The sequence below is a fragment of the Phasianus colchicus genome, chromosome 1 (assembly GCF_987193195.1).
Source record: "Phasianus colchicus chromosome 1, bPhaCol1.hap1.1, whole genome shotgun sequence".
Classification (NCBI taxonomy): Eukaryota; Metazoa; Chordata; class Aves; order Galliformes; family Phasianidae; genus Phasianus; species Phasianus colchicus.
In genome coordinates this window covers 172,670,882-172,683,575 of record NC_143436.1, presented here as the reverse complement: position 1 = coordinate 172,683,575, position 12,694 = coordinate 172,670,882, and the positions used below count along the sequence as shown (strand labels likewise).

Here is a 12,694-nt window from a genome sequence, read left to right as displayed (position 1 = left end):
GGAACAGGTTGCCCTGACAGGATGTGGATGCCCCCTCCCTGGAAGCATTCAAGGCCAGGCTGTATGGGGCTTTGAGCAAACTGGTCTAATGGGAGATGTCCCTGCCGATAGCAGGGGGTTGGAACTAGATGATCTTAAATGTCCCTTCCAAACCAAACCATTCTATGATTATGATTCATATATTTTGCAGAAGTTATCCATATCTTTTTGTGTGAATAGTGTTACAAATGTCATTGTCATCAGATGTTGGTAATAGGACAATTTAAAATGATCAGACAAATTCACCACGTTTACACTCTGTGCAACTGGCATTTGTCTGCCAGAATGCATCTGCCTGTTTCCCACTCTTGTTATCACGTTTTTGCCCCTGTGGGTGATACTGACAGTAGTAGGACAATTGTAGGCTGGGCTTCCTCAAAGAAGTCCTTTGAAGCAACTGGGAAAAAGTGACTCCTAATGCCTTGTCTGTGGAAACTCTTTTCCTATTACTGCCACCCATGAAGCCTGAAATGTCCTCTTGGGGCATAATTTCTTACAGCAAAATACAGAGTTAGCTAAGCATGGAAGATTTTGAGACTAGCAGGAGTGATGGTCAATTACCGCGTTACAATAAATGTTGTATTCCAACATGCCAATACGTACTATGGAACACATAGTTCCTACAAAAAAAAAAACAAAAAAAAAAACAGTGGAAATCAATTGTGGACTGAACTGCCTGTGCTTTTGCAATTATGGTTTGCAGGAGTCCAGCTGAGTGGTAAACAGTTTATCCCTTTTCCCATAACAGGCTTAGTGCCACGCTAAATTCTAGCACTGCAGGGAAGGGGATAGATCTTCAGATTTACCAGAATTCCTTCTGCCCTTCCTGTAATTTGCCATTTTCACTTCGGGCCTAATAGTAGGAATAAAAAGTTCTATGGAAATGGCCTTTGTTGTGTGTGTGAGACAGGGACCCTTACCCCCACCATTCTCTCCTGCTTCTTCAAAATCGTAAGTTATGACCCAACCTGTCCTACCCTGGGTATAAAAAAGCCTGGGAAACACTGTCTGGTGTTGAATTTCAGTGAGATCTACTTCAGAGATGAATGAATGCCAATGAATGTGAAAAGTACTCTTGCCAGGAAACAGCTTTCTGTTTCCAGGTTTTCATTTACATTTTTCAGGGGCAATATGCATAAATGCTATTGCCTTTCACTAGGCAACTTGCTGCCAAGCCAGTAGTTACAGGAAAACTTCAGTTAAAACTTACGTTTTTCTTAAATTCTTTTAAATGGGGTGAAGGACTGGAACACAAGGCAAAGCAGCTCCCTATTGATGATGATAACGATAAACCATTATGGCTGATGAGCTCAGTGTGGAACTGGTGCTAAAGGACCTGGCTGCTCATCAGACTGAAGGTGCAAGGCATTAAAGGGGATTAAACCAGCACAGTCTCTGCCAGCCTAATCCACTTGGCACCGATGAGCTGTAGGGAGGCCTGGATGCTTTGTGCTTATGGCATTTATAAGGAGGCTTAAAAGAAAAGAACTAGCCAGTTTTGTTGCTATGGAGGCTTTTGTGGTAATTGACTTTTGTGATCCCTTCCATTCCTTTTCTCTTTTTTGTCACCGTTGATTAGAAACTGTGCTCCACTTCAGTTTAATGGCCACAAAACATAGGAAGCTTTTATTCCATAGTGAAGAAGCAGAGGAGCTTGTGAAGATGCTGAGTACGGTCAGAGGGCTGCTTGCAGCACTGCCTTCATTCCAATTCTGATTCTGTTAAGGCAGGTCCAGATTGTGCAGGCAAAGGAAATCAAGACTGGAGCCCTGTACACTTTTTCAGTATCCAGAAAGCAGCACATTATGAACTCAAAAAAAAGTTGCAGTGGTGGTATGCATCCTACAAGGAGGGAGCAGCAAGAGGGGAATGTGTCTTCCACAATTAATTTGTTCCTGATGGAGATGACTTCTGTTCTGAATGTTCGGACGGCTCCTGATCCCAGTCATATGTCTCATGCTGGAGCCAAAAATGAAAGTCTGCCTGTGTTTAAAAGGAAAAACAAAACATTATTCTGTATAATCTATGCATAGAGGCAGAATGCTCCCAGAAAAGGCCTGAGGAAGAGCCAAATTTCAGGTCTGCTTACTTACCTGGGGAAGAACCTGCGCACCACTGACAATTAAAGAAGTGCAGAGAATTTACAATGAAGTCATCTGTTAGGATACATCCAGCAGTGTTTCAGAGAGAAACATAAAAGCATCTTTTCTTCTACAATCAGCAGAAAAATATATAATGTTCTATCTGTTGAATAGTAACTGTAAACAAACTGATATATTTTTTTAATACCTAATATTTGGTTACTGATTTCTTCACTACAAAATCTTAAAGGGTTCATACTTTTAAATACTTCCAGCAAATACAAAGTGTGTGTTGTTCACTTAACTATGCTACTACAAAGAACTGAAACTACAGCCTCAGTAGGGACAGGCCTGGAATAACGCATTACTTGCAGAGAGGTAATTTTTAGGGATTAATGTCACAAGAGCACTGAAGATCTTTCCTCTTTTCACTTTTATTTCTGATGTTTTCTGTCTGAACAGAGTTTTCTGATTAAGTTTTTAAAGGGTGTAATACAAAACCAGCACATTACATCTTTCAAAAAATAAATCTGTTAAAATAAAGCACTGGCTATATTTATAGGTTAAACCATAGACAAATTATAAAGAAAATGAAAAGAAGAGAGAGAGAGAGAAAACTAGAGGTAGTGTTTTTAGAGGCAAATCCAGTTAAAAGGCTTTCATTTTTCTTTGCTTTTGGTGTAACCACTGTGAATGTCAAGATAAGAGATCATTAGACCTACATCAACATGTGGCATAAGGGCTGCTCTTCTGTAGCACATCAAGCATGCAGTAACCTGACTGAAATTCCCACAGAGGTTAAACAATAGCCTCCTGTTTGTAGCTGCCTCCGGTTCATTTAGTAGAAAATGTATAACCCAAGTTTTATCAGATTCAGCTATAAAGACGAGGTGCTCAATATTTCCTGTGCAAAGTGGAGTTCTTTGATCCATTATCCCGCTAATTACCAATGGGTTTGACCTCTTCCTGGATTTAACTGTTCTTGTCCTTTTTCTTCTGGCTCCCTGTATTTGCTTAATTAGACACAACTATGAATGCTTTGCACAGTTCAAGCCATCCTGAAGCACTTTGGCTTGTTTGTGCAGATCCTTCACCCTCTGAGCGAAGAGTCAGACTCACTCAAGGACAAAATTCAAAGGCTAGTGAAGTGAAGAGGAGAATATAAGTCAAATGACCAGGCCCCAGCATGTAAACAAAACCCAGTATAAGTCCATGGAGTGTGACTGGAGCCAGGCCAATTTGTACCTGCCGGAAATTTGGCCCAAAAGTTTACTTTCTAATTTTCATTCTAGCATCATTTGTGTAATGAAAGTAAGAAAGACAGAATCAGTTCCTGCACCAGCAGCACATCTGCGATGTACTAAGAAAGAAAATGCTTCATCATCTTTGATGGCGGTTCTTTGCAAGATACATATGTGAAACTTTGCTAGCAAAATGATTTTTCAGAATATTTATGGCTACTTTTAATTTGTTGACTTGTAGACAGCTGATTAGGAAGGGACACTGAAAGCTGTTACAGTCTCTCTCCCAGCCTCAAGGAAAGCACAGCTTTTTCTGTACAATTTCTGACATACATAGAAAAATGTACTCTGACATTTTTCTACCCTACCTTTAAAAACCATGATGGAAACCCCCTTCATCTTTAGCAATATATTTCTGTGCTTTCTTCTGTTACCAGTTAGCTTTTTTCCTCGCTAATGTTTTTGTCTCCATAGCTGCAAAGTAAACCCATTAGCCGTTATCTTCCCACTGGATATGAAAAATGATTTATTCCTTTTTTTTTTTTTTTTTTAATATCTTGTAATATGTTTGACAATGGTTATCATGTCTTCTTATGTTCTTCTCTCCCTAGACTAAACAAACTTCTCAAACTCATCTTTGTTTCTATCCTGACCGTGTGGAGGATGAATTTGTAGGACCTCGGTGAGGTTGGGACAGAACAAATCATTTAGGTGAATGTGGAGGCTTTGTCATCAATGGGAAACAGAAAGAGCTGTTCTTCAGTGTTGAATCTGCCTGCTAAAACCTATAGATGATCTGTCCTGGCTACAGACTCATTTTGCTGTGGCTCATGGAGGAGTCACACTGCTTTGTCCTTCTAATCTTCTTCAGGTCCCTGGACAATCTCCAGGGGTGTAGGAAGGCAGGATGCCTTGTGGAAAGGCTGTATCAGTTTGCACTCTTAAACAAGGCACAGTAATGGGGAGGAGTACACAAGGAGTGACTTTTTAATGCTCACCAACACTGAAGGACCAGAGGGAGGTAGAATTCATCTGTCTCCATGATGAAGGCATGTATGCTGGTCAGTCCTGCGATCAGAAACTGGAAGGGTTGTATCGTGTTTCATTTCAGAGGTGGACTGCGAGAAATCCTTCTCCAATTACATTCTGGAAGTGAAAATCTGAGACTTAGCTAATTAGCTAATCTTAACTATTATGGCTAAACCTACATTTTACTGAGTGGGAGGGAGGATCAGAAGATAGGGAGTGGAAGAGGAGAGGAGGAAAAGCAGAATGTCAGATATCTTTTTTTTTTAATTGTTATTTTTTTCCTGGTTATGTCCTAGATCTGCTTAGACACACTGAAAGTGAACATCTCCTTTGAGGATAAGGCACTGGATACGTGTTATAGAACATCTCCCTTCATTAAAGATTACATTATGTTTTTGTTATCAGGCTTTCTTGGGGCTGGGAAAACAAAGTGTATTTAATCTGCTTACAGTTCTGTATGTGAATTTATTCTAGAGAGGAACTTTTCTCCAAGCTTGAGATATATCAAAGGCTGAGGGTTAAAAATTGAGTGTTTGAACATGCTCAAAGTACTCCTCTGGTTTATTGGGTGTACAGTATCTCAAAATGGAAGCATGGAAAAGTTCATATTTGGCCTCAGTCAGAATTTGTAGTGATTCTTTTTCCTGTGATTAAGGTACAGAGATTATTTCAAATGTGTTATTCAGTTTATTCTTATTTTAGGGAATCCTGTTTTGTCACAGCATGTGCTAGCTATTTCTTTAGAAAATGACACCTTCTTTTGTGAGTTTTCCAAAGTGTGTAACATTTGCTGGATAACAAAATTATGTGTAAAAATTCACTGTGTGTCTGACAGACATGTTAAGACATGGAATTCAGGGAATGATTCACTTCCAGTAGCAACTTCTAAAATGCACATCTCTTTTCACTGACTGACCCCACAGCTTATAAGACATTCCTTTTTGTCTTGTTCATTTTTTTTTGTAATTTTCACATCAGGAATGGAGTACATGTCATCACCCATGTGTTACCAGCAGACAGTCAAATACCAGGCAAATTCCAAAACGGCAGCATAAAGCCATACAGTGCACATGTAGGCATAGCCTCTGCATTTTCCTGTCTGCAGAAGCCTTCCTGTCCTGGGGAATTTGGCCTATCAGACATTGCCAACCCTCACATTTCAGAGAACGTAGTCTGTGCTTATCAGCAAACTTAATTAAAGTACGCCATGGCTCATGGAACAGCTACAGATGTCTTACTGTGGCTTAGTGGGTCACAGGCACCCAATGAAATTACTGATCCAGGCAGTGCTTTCCTGTGCTAGCCATGAGTTGATGAAAACTAGGTGCCTTTACTTCTCCTGGGGAAAAAATAATTTAAGTAGCTATTTTGCACTTCCAAAGCACAGTTCACTGAAGTGAGTCATTAATGCTTCAACTATCTTCAGGAACCAGAGAAATCCTTCTTTTTAATGGATAAAGAAACTAATACTTTGAGTTGAAAGAGAGCGTAACTTGATCCAGGCTACCGAGAGAAACAGTGGCACCACTAAACTGCAGTTAGGGCTTCTTCTGATAGTATATCTTATACCTGATCAGCATGCAGCAGAGATTGCCTTCTGTCTTGGCTCTGTGTTGCTCTTCTTTGCAGGAAACAACCATTGGCATCTATGCTGTGCCCCTTCCCTGCTGGCACTGTGGACAGCCTATGAGTAAAAACACCATATTGCACGTAAAATCAGTGTTATGAAGATGTTAAATCACACTGAACTCCATAGTGGTCAATGAGAAAGACACTGTCTCACTGCAAGACTCATTTTCCATGTCACCTGTCCAGTACACTTGTTTAAATGAAGATCTGACTTCTGAGAACCTAGATAGCTTGCACATTGTGTACCTGTGCTGTTAGCATCAAAACTGTGGGAGGCACATGCATTTTCCTTTCCTTCTATAATGTGATTATGAGATCTGGCATAGTTAGCAGGCAGCCATGCTGTTCTTCATCAGAAGTAATCAGATAATTTTCACCTGGTCATTCAAGTAGCACGCATACTTCTGGATTAAATTTCTCACTAGCTTTAGTTGAAGACACTTCACATTTCACGTCATTCAAATGGAGGCTGTGCTAATATATTGAAAAAATCTGAATTTCTCATTTCTCAGCAATAAGAATTTCTTTTGAAAATGATGAATAAGAATTTACTGTTACAGAATTTCATAAGGAATGATAACGGTAATTACATTTGGGACCAACATCCCTGACACTACTGTCAGTGTCTCTTCTATTTATCTTTTCATTTACTCTGAACTGTAATTCTCAAAATAGCACATTGCAAAAAGCACTCATCAGCTTCTCTGTTTAGCTGAGAGCATCTGGGCAGCTGCCTCACTTTTTCTTTCCCAGATAACATCCTTGACTCTTCTGTAGAGTTCAGTGTGTGTGCAATGTGAAAACATACCCATGGTATGAGTTGGCACGCAGATGAAGATTTTAAATATAGATCTAGCTATTATTGCCCTACGCAAGTAAATGCCTTGGAATGAACTATATTCAGATACTTCAAAGTGCTGTATTTAGAAAATCTCATTGCTTTATCAAACGTGTAGAAGCAGAAAAATGTGATTGTGTTTGTACGTGCTTGCAGGTCTCTACTGAGGAAGGAGTGCAATGGGCAGCTGTCATAATGCTACTCTGATAGCTGAGAGTATAGAGTCTAGTCAATGTTCAGGAGCTAACTTCTTTTACCACTTTTCTCCCCAGAAGATATAATGTGAAATTTTAATACTGAAAAAGCTACTACAAACAATATCCTAATAAAAACAAGACCTGGCTTATTTTTTCCTTCTTACTAGGGAACCTATTTGAAATGCTTGGAAAATATTAACTTTCTAGTTGATATTCTAAAAATAAGATTTGGGAAAGCAAACAAAGGGCAGTTATTCATTTATGTATTTGTTTTCTCCAAGCAAGCAAACAAAATGGAGAAAATGGAACTCAGTTAAGAAAGAGAAGTCAAAACACACAAAAACAGTGAAGAAAAAGAGATGTGAATTTAGTAACTGTGGGAACCTGCTAAGAGAAGTAAAGTGAGGTGAGTGTAAAGAGGTTATCCATGTACATATGAGCATATTTGTAGAACAAAAGGAACTCTAACAGCACTGTTTACGTTTTTGTACTTTTTGGTTTTCTTTCTGAAGTGGAAAGGGTGAAATTATCACTAAGACAGATATGTAGGTTTATGTCATCTGAGTAAAGCAATGCCAGACAAGCTACGTAGAGCTTTCCTTGGTCCCTAGACAACAAAGTATTAAAACCGATAGATTCTATTCATCTACCTATTATGAATTGCATTACTTTATGAATTTTAACATATGAAAAGTGATGTTTCAGCTATATGAATTACTCTACATGATTAATCACCTTATCTACATTTGTAAGATCAAAGTGTTTAATGACAGCACTGAGATTAATGAGATTCTTTTGTAAAAAATGTGAAAAATGAAAAAAGAAACAGCTCAAAATGATTACACACACAGATCAAAACTTTAATGTGAGCTTTATATTTTTTATAATATTTTCAAAATATTTGTCTGTTTTTTCCTCCATGTAGGTGCTTACTCTGTCCAGCAAACAGTTCAGATAGTCAGACTTTACATTTCTCCAAAATGCAATGGTTTACCATTTCAAATGTTTGCCACCTACTTTTATAACACAGTTCTTAAAGCCAGAACTGGAGAAAAACAGGATATTCCTGAAGAAGATGGAATCTACAGTTAACACAAATAGTTCAAGCAAAATAGAGGCTGCAGAGAAGGAAGGTGTTTTAAATTTCTTTACTGTAATTAGAATCTTCTGTTTCACTCAAGGGCTTGCATGAGTATTCTGTGGGTTTTTTGTTTTTTTTTATTTGTTTGGTTTTTAATTTTGCAGTCAAGTGATTGGACCTTACCAGCTTTGATGGCTAATGACTGAGTATTAGACAGGTAAGAGATAAAGGTGAAAATACAATGCTAAAGTTCACTCCATATAAAAAGGAAAAACTTTCTTCTGTAAACACTTTTTGTAGGACTGCTGAGCTACAGCATTCATCTGTTATTGACATTCCTCCCACAGTTCAGACTTGTCTTAGATGTTAACTAGAGAAAGAGTAGACATTTCAATATGATGCCAAATAGACTCAGTAGCACATTTGGAAAATACTATGGTGAGGTAGCTGCATTCAGTCCACTTAAAGATTTGTAAGCTGCAAATGCCACATTAAAATAGGAAGAACTGAAAATTGCATTTAATCTGACATTGTCAGTGACAGCAGTTATTAAGATAAAATTGCTAAATTTGATATTTAGTGTATTATTTTAGTAAAGGATCTTGCAGAATCAGGCAGCACTCTTCTGAAAAAGTGGCAAAACCACAGCAATGTTTTACTTGGTAAGTTTGGGCTTATTACTTTTACCTGTTTTTAGGAATGCTAACAGAAGATCGATAAAAGGACCAGTGGCCCCACTGCACTGTTTGAAGAAAAATTTGCCTGAGGCATTGGTCTGGCCTGAGAGACATTCCTGTTCAGATAATGTGGACACCAGTATCAGTAGTATGCCTCCACTTTGGCTGGGTATGACTACAAATGCAGAATTGCCTTTGCCATAGAGAGCTCAGATGATTGAACCTATCATTCTTTCTCATCTCCTACTGATCAGGCACTGCTCACCAAGTTTTTAAAAGAGAAAGGAAAAATACCCACTATGAGTGTCTATTTCCACAGAGGGAGGTAAGGTGTTTAATGTTGCCTAAGTGCTAATTTATAAATGGTTAAAACTGGGTTGGATTTTTTGCATAAAAGTAGATGTAACCTATGCAAAGACAGGAACACCTATCTTTTTCTGCCACTAATATGTTTGCATATCCATAAAGCCCTCCCTGATTTAACAATGTCTTGTGAAAAAGATAAAGCCCTAGGACACAATGCCTTATGTAAGACAGTGTCTTAAAGAAAGCATGTATGGGATCCAACCAAGTGCCACGGTCATCTGTATCTAAGACATTTAAGTTACTGAAGTAGTCAGTGGAGATCTAACTACTGATGTTCATCTACACATATGTAGGCATCTCCTTTAAGAAGATATAAGTCTCACCCTCATTTTCATTTACTGGCTTCATTTCCTTTGACCACCTAAAAAACTGGTTTGGATGTGGCTATTTGTACTGCAAAGATCCACATCTGAACATGACAGATACCTCCTTTAATGTGTTAAAGCATTTACTTTTGCTGCTAACAATAAGAAGGAAAATTTGCTATACCATTAAAAAAAAACAACACCTTTATTACTGATAATCAATCAACTGTTTGTAGATTCTAAAGTAATTTAATAATTTGTTGATGATGATAGGGAAAAGCTTTTGGGATGATAATTTCATTTTGAGATTGAAATGAGGCACAAAAGTAGCCACTGAAAATAATTTGTACCTTTATTCGAAGGTAAAGAATCAATCCCTCAAAGTGTTAATTATCAGCCTTGAGGCTCAGCACTTCCTACTGTCTTTTCACTGAGGACTGTACGTGCTGAATCTTTCCCAGAAGAGATTTAATCTAATTGTTTCAAGGACCTTGTAGTCAGACTAAAAGTGTCAAGCTGCCTACAAACCAGTTATAGAGCTTGAATGCTGAACTACTAAATCAAATTTGCTTCAATAATTTGGAAAATTTTAATAGCAGTAACATTCTTCTGCCCAGGAAATTTGTCCTCCCAATTTACAAGTTTGTTAAATATTTAATCAGGAATTAACAACATATAATACTATACTATATACTCCCTTTGAGATCAGAAACCAGAAAGTTTACTAGGGTCTGCAGTTCTGTTTGATGGGATTTGTACCACATATTTATAAAGACAGTATATTCACAGAGGTACAAAAAAGTTACCCCTGGCACACAGATATGCGTACCATCCATCTTACAATGTTTTCATTCTGCTCTTTTCAGAATTGTATAATTTGATGCATGTTTAACATGAGCTACTAGTAAACCAGACATTAAGAAAGTGATCAAGATGTAGGCTGTATAAATTTTGTGTATTTATTTCCTCATTATACTGGATGAACTGTGGTCAGCCTGTATGCAAGGATGTTACGATGGAGTAAGAGCAGAGTTACTTATAGACCACTTATGGGTTTGTCTCAGCTGTTTCCCAGTTGTTAGGGGATCAATTAAGCTGTCTGCCTTTGAGTACAAGGGCAGGTGGCAAAATCAGCAGAGGTTTCTTCTTCTCACCTACAAAAGCAAACTTCATCTTGGCATTTTCTTACTTGTGAATATTTGACTTTGCAGATTTATTTGCCTATTAATCTAGCAAGAGAAGGAGTAGAGAGAGAAGGGAGGGAATGTTAATGGAAAATCTTGTGGCATTTTTAAAAAGAAAACTGACCTTCTCAAGGAAATCCATTATGTAGCATCATTGTGACCCAGACAGCTCATCACTAGAGTTTCTAGTTCTTCGCATCCTTTTGAATTAGTAGCACTTCTGTCAACTTCTGCATAAATCAAGAGGAAAAAGCAGAGATACATTTTCCATCAGTATCTAAAGCTAACAATAGAGGAGCCCTAGGAATCCTGAATCCATTTCACACTCCATTTGCTGCAGATCCTTCTAACCACATTCACATTTTATTCCTCTTTCCATTTTTGCCCAGACAGGGTGGAAATCATTGCTGTTTCTACATTATTCTTTTATTCTGGTCACTTTCAGGTGACCACAGTTGTTCTCATCTCAATCTTCAACACTATCTGTATTAATCACCTTGCTAAGTCATTTCAGCTAAAAGCTAAAAGAGACAATGCCACAAGGGTCCTTACCAGCCAGAGGACAATTTTCAGAGTAAGCCTGGCTCACTTTTTGGTCTTTAAGAAGATAAGTTCCGTTGCCCCTTGCTACCCTGTCACAAACAGAACAATGGGGTTTCAGTGCTTCTTCAGGCAATCTTCAGAAAAATTATATATCATCTTCCCTTGGAGGCCTGAGGGCATTTTCCAGTCCAGCCTCGACTAGGACCTCCATCGCTGCACCCCCTGCCCACTGCCCTAGGAGCTCCTCCAAGGCTTAGGCCTGGACCTCCATCTTGCCTGAGCCATATTGTGACCGTAGAGGCCTATTCCTGGTCCTGCCTTATCTTGCACCTATATTGCAGATAGGTTGTCTCCTGGATGGAGACTTTGTGCATATGTTGTAGTTTGTCTCCAGCCCTGTCTCTGGCCCCACTCTGGCTTCTGGCTGGTCTTCCTCAATAGAATTTGGCCCTGGTTCATCACATGCTGTGTAGGGAGCTGTTGAAGGGCCTCCAGCTCTGTCTGCTGCACTCAGTCCCACAGGTCTGTACCATGAGAGCAACACAAGCCCTATGTCAAGTATGCAGATAAAGCGTTTTAGTGTCAAAACCTATGCGGGCCTCCTTAAAGATAAAGGTATGGTTCACAGAATCACAGAATCACAGAATTGTAGGGGTTGGAAGGGACCTCCAGAGATCGAGTCCAACCCCCCTGCCAAAGCAGGTTCCCTACACCAGGTCACACAAGTAGGCATCCAGGCGGGTCTTGAATATCTCCAGAGAAGGAGACTCCACAACCTCCCTGGGCAGCCTGTTCCAGTGCTCCGTCACGCTCACTGTAAAGAAGTTCTCGCGCACATTTGTGCGGAACTTCCTATGCTGCAGTTTTCGGCCGTTCCATCTTTCCTTTTGAGTCCCCTGAATAATGACAGCATCCATCCTTCAGACCATGAATAGGATGGAATTACTTAATGACAGCTTCCCATCTCCCCTTAAAACCTGTCTGCAAGAGACTTCCTTCCCTCCCTCCAAAATATGCAGCTTGGAGCAAATAACACAATTGAAAATATTTGTATTTTCTTCTAATGGGAGGGACTTTAAATCAGGTGCTAATACTACAGTGGACTGGAACAAAACAGATAGTTTTATTTTATTGACATTAAGCTCAATTTATAGTTATCATTAAAATACACATTTTTTTTTAGCTATACATAGAATGTCACAAAGCACATTTCCTATATGACATCATAATTTGCTTTATATGCTCATAAATTCGAGAAAGACACTATTTCTCAGTGAACAATATCCACAGTTACCCTGTTAGTGAAGTTATAGAGTAAATGGCTTTCCAAATGTTAGCCATCTCTTTTATTTCCATTAAAACAAAACGGGTTGGAAGCCAAGAAAGTCTTTATTGCCCACATGAAACATTATCTAACATAAGTAGTAACTTATGGCTTCCTCTATCACATATCATTTTTAAAAAATACGATTCCCAGAATGTGT

General features: G+C 38.8%; 1 long non-coding RNA gene across 1 annotated transcript; it reads right to left on the bottom strand.

Annotated features, from left to right (window-relative positions):
- Nucleotides 1-1,219: 1,219 nt before the first annotated feature.
- Nucleotides 1,220-12,156, bottom strand: LOC116244086 (uncharacterized). Its single transcript, XR_004170109.2, has 5 exons — nucleotides 11,220-12,156; nucleotides 10,792-10,897; nucleotides 5,960-6,074; nucleotides 4,360-4,507; nucleotides 1,220-2,022 (listed from the first exon to the last, which is right to left on the bottom strand). It is a non-coding gene; the product is annotated as an uncharacterized LOC116244086 (long non-coding RNA).
- Nucleotides 12,157-12,694: the final 538 nt, after the last annotated feature.